We start from the raw sequence: 4,775 nt of genomic DNA on the forward strand, positions 1-4,775 counted from the left end.
GGGGGGGGGGGCTGCTGTTAATAATTAACCAATAATTAAAAATATATATAAATGTGTGATAATGTTATATCAAACCAGGCGAAGCGTTTTAGTAATACGCATAACAAAATATATTTAATAAAAAAAATCATAAATAAAAACCTGAAGTCAGCTGCAGATGTTGTCGCACTGATGTGACTGCTGTCAGGTTAGAGTCTGGGTAAACAATACTGTACACAAACTGAAGTTCTTCATTTTTCTGGGACACCAGAAGTGGAAAAGCCCCGCAGCCGGTTATGATTTCAAACTGTAAGAAGTTTCCTACAGATGAAAACACCGGGGGCAGAATAATGTACGAGTGTGTATGAGGCCAGGAAGTGATCATCAGCAGACAGAGCAACATGAAGGAGAGACACTCTGGGTGTGAATGACATCTATGGATAATATAAGAATATTACCCTCATTCCTCGCAGCTGCTGTTTAACCTCTGCCTAAAGAGCTAAATAGATGTTCAATCTTTACCTCTAATTTTAACTCTGAAAACTATTTTTCCAGGGTTCAGACTCAAACCTGCATCACAACCGAACATTATGTCAACAGAAAGCTTCGTTTATTTGCACGATTCCATCACTTTTGATGTTTCATAATTATGTAGTTTGTAAGTTATCTGGAAAACTCAGAGTCGACATGTAGATGCAACATTTTCACTTTGATCCTGATGAAAAATGGTGACATTCATCAGTTTGTCCTTGAATGTGAGCTTCATGTTTGAACCTAAACAAAGACGCCACCCTTTTATTTTTATGCCACAGCTCGACTCTTTGAAGTTAAATAAATGTGAGTGACCAAACACTGGAAACGTCTTTTTTAAAGTCTTTTTATTCAGCGTACACATACAGATTTCTTTTTACTGGCATATCAGACACTTTAAACCCGTTTGACATTCAGCTCCAACGTGAAACGACGGGAAAATGATAGCAGATGATGACGACACGATAAAGGCATGTTTTTATTTGCTGAAACCTGCTGCAGTAAATGTTCATCACATTGCCTTGTGCCTCGACCTCTCAGCAGCAGATATATTTATTTACTTTGACCTGTTAGGTTTAGGATTCATGTGTCAACCTCACAGCCTGAGGACCAAATCTGGCCCAGCACACAGCTGAGAATGATCCCCCAAACAGTACACATCATCTAACTGCAGCTGTGGCCTGCAGAGCACGTGGAAGAAAGCCGAGATCGCCCCGCTGTGCCCCGATACCGACCCAGCTTCATGAGTGGGACCCAGATATGTTCCATCTCTGCTTTCAGCATGAAAACGTCTTGAAAATGGAGACTTGATTGCACAACAACCCAAAACAGAAAATGTTAACCTCGGTAACTTTCTCAGGTATGCCTGAAACAGCTGGCGTTACCATGGAAACTCAACCCAGTCAGTCAGTAAAATCACAGCAGTGATAAAGTCACCTGATGACAAACAGCACACATGTATCGAATAGGGGCGATCGTGGCTCAAGAGTTAGGAGTTCGCCTTGTAATCGGAAGGTTGCCGGTTCGAGCCCCAGCTTGGACAGTCTCGGTCGTTGTGTCCTTGGGCAAGACACTTCACCCGTTGCCTACTGATGGTGGTCAGAGGGCCCGGTGGCGCCAGTGTCCGGCGGCCTCGCCTCTGTCAGTGCGCCCCAGGGTGGCTGTGGCTACAATGTAGCTTGCCATCACCAGTGTGTGAATGGGTGGATGACTGGATGTGTAAAGCGCTTTGGGGTCCTTAGGGACTAGTAAAGCGCTATATAAATACAGGCCATTTACCATTTACTGAAGCTGTTTACCTGCAACACAAAGTGCCTCGAGGTGACGGTTGTTGTGATGAACTGAATTACATATAAAACATGCAGATACATAAATAATCTTTACACATCATTTAGAAAAGCAAAGAAGCAAATCTGTGACTTTGATGTTAGAAATGTGTTGTATCAGTGAAACATACATTTTTATTTAGGACTCATCGAAGACCAGCACCCGTCCATCGAGGTGGACGACCTCACCAACGGCCCAAAGGTTAAATCGAATAAAAATAATCTCAGTTTAAAAATAGTCAAACCTCAGATTTGAAAATCACCTTGATACCTGAAGCCCCTCCCCCTCCCTCAGGTGTTTCAGGCCGGCTTGGTCTTTCGCGTGTGGATCTTCATGCGGCGCAACAAGTGGCTCTTCTGACTGAAACATCTGCCACAGGTTTTGCAGTCCAGCGTCTCACCTGTGTGACTTCTCATGTGAGTTTTTAACATCGCGGACTGAATGAACCGTTCCCCGCAGGTGCCACAGGTGTACGCGCTCTCTCCCGTGTGCGTCCTCATGTGGAGCGCCAGCTTATCGCTCCTCACGAAGCCTTTTCCGCAGGTGTCGCAGGCGTACAGCTTCACGCCCGTGTGGATCCTGCGATGTATCATCCGGGACCTGTGCTGAAAGGCTTTTCCACAAACATCACATTTCACCCTCTTCTTCCCGCGTCTGTCACACAGTGGCGCTCTAACATGTGAGAGTCGTTCACACAGTTTATGTGTGCTGTGTAAGTATCAGTGACCATGAAGGGATCGCTCTGCTGCCCGACTACCAGCTGCTCCTCCTGCTTCCCTTCGATCTGTGGAGCTTCTGGTTCCTCCTGGTCCACACTGGAGCTCCTCTCCTGGTCACAGAGCTGCTGCTCAGGGAGAACCTCCTCCTCACAGACAGGCTGCTGTGGGACGTCTGGAGGGATAAAGGGTTGATAATGTCACAAAAAGAAAAAAAGATCACAGCTGATCTACATGCTTGAAATCAGGGCTGCTGAGTCAATATTAAGATGATTATCATGGAAAACATAATGGACAAGAAGGAACAGATCTTTTAAAATGTAGCGGCTCTGCAACTTTAACAGTTCATAAAAACTTCAAAGCTGGAAGTAACGTCTGATCTCTCCTGAAATGAACCAAGCCAGCACAGGGAAGTGAAACTTAAAGTCTGCATCTGCGGCTCTTTGTGGCTGCTTCCACGAGAGGTTTCACTCATGTAGGGAACGTTTGGTCACCACTCAGGAAGCAGCTTCCTGCTTTCAGCCCATGTTTGCGTTATGACGAGCTGCAGACGGGAGCTCCTCGACCTAAACAAGTTAGAGGAACTGAGAAACGGGGCCGCCCGGCAGGAGTGTCGGAGCAGGCTTTTGTTTTTCCATCAGGTTAAACTGGTGAAGGTTTGAGGCCAGCACAGAGTGAATCCACAGTTCCAAACGATTTCAGGAAAACTGGGAAAAACTAAAAGGTCTAAAATGTACTTGGTAAAATGGTCTTGAGTTCTCCTGTTTTCACACATGCACCTCTGCTCTCTTTGGCAGTGCGTCGCAGCTGATAACCCTCCATCTCCTCCTACCCCAACATCCTCCTCTGTCACACCAGCCCTCTGCATGTCCTCCTTCACTACACCCATGAACCTCCTCTGAGGTCTTCCTCTTTCCCTCCTCTCCATCTTCATCCTCCTTTGTCTGATATATCCCCCCTCCCTCCTCTGCACGTGTCCAAACCCTCTCAGCCTCTCCTCTCTGATGGACTCATCTCTGATCCATGCTGCTCGCTGAACATGTGATCATCTTCAGCTCGGCCTCATGTCTTCGTGTCAGAGCCACCGTCTCCAAACATCCATCCCAGCAGGTCTCACTGCCAGCTTTAAACTTTCCCTTTCACTCCCTTCACTCACGCTGCTGTCCTTTTGTCACAGATCACCCGTGACACTCTCCACCCTGCCTGCCTGTTTCGATGATTGACCCGAGTTATTTAAACTCATCTACTGCTGCCCCCTTCAGTTTCCCCTGTCTCCCTCTTTTTTTTACTGCACTAAGATGTTGACTTTTGACATGTTTTCTGTGATCCACACTAGCTCACACTCAGGCTGTGCAGGAAACCCACGGCTTGTTCGCTCGCAGCTGAATAAACGTCCCGCAGAGCTGTGATCAGGATCCTCCCTCAGAGGGACACTCACCTGTCCTGTGCAGCTTGATTTGGGGTTTCCAGGTGATATCCAGCAGTCTGCGCTGACGGTCGATCTCTTCCTCGTACTGGACGATCGTTTTTTCAAACTCCAAGAATATTTGTTCAGCAGCAGCAGTTAGTCGCTCGTTGATAAACTCTCTCAGATACTGAACTGAAGGCATCGTTACTGCCGCACAGTCTCCGCTGAACAGAAATAAAACTACTATCTGTTTACTTCCTCTGTGTGTCACAGTGAGAGGTTCCGACAGCGCATCGGCGTCTAACTTTCGTTCCGCCTACAAAAACGAAGCGTCCACGTGATAAAAGGTAAACACTGAAAACGTGCGAGCTCCAGTTGTAGGACGTTTGCAGAGTTTCAAACTAACAAGCAGCAGGAGAAACTAACGGGTGTGAAGAAGGAAAGTCAAATATAAAATCATCTTCGCGGAGATTTGAATTTTATTTTAAACCCATCAGAACATTTTTGATGCTTAAAAGTTGCAAACTCTAAAACATTCCTGTTGTTCGTTTTTCAGATCTAATAATGGGAGTCTGTTACTTCCCGATCGTTGTCTCTTGAGTCACCACAAAGCCTGGATGCAGTGTAGATGAAACTGCTTTCAGCTGCTCCTTTATTCACACCGGGTAGCTCCACATGTTAGCTTTGGTACTTTTTACTCCAGATGTCCTTCCTGATGTGTCCCTGGAGGGATTTGTGTCTGCTCTTGGGGTCAAACCAGGGATTTTTCACTTGTAAACCCCCACTATCTCCTACCCTGGAGCCACATCTGTACA

The sequence above is a fragment of the Haplochromis burtoni genome, unplaced genomic scaffold, assembly GCF_018398535.1.
Source record: "Haplochromis burtoni strain Fernald_Lab_line unplaced genomic scaffold, NCSU_Asbu1 Contig_455, whole genome shotgun sequence".
NCBI lineage: Eukaryota > Metazoa > Chordata > Actinopteri > Cichliformes > Cichlidae > Haplochromis > Haplochromis burtoni.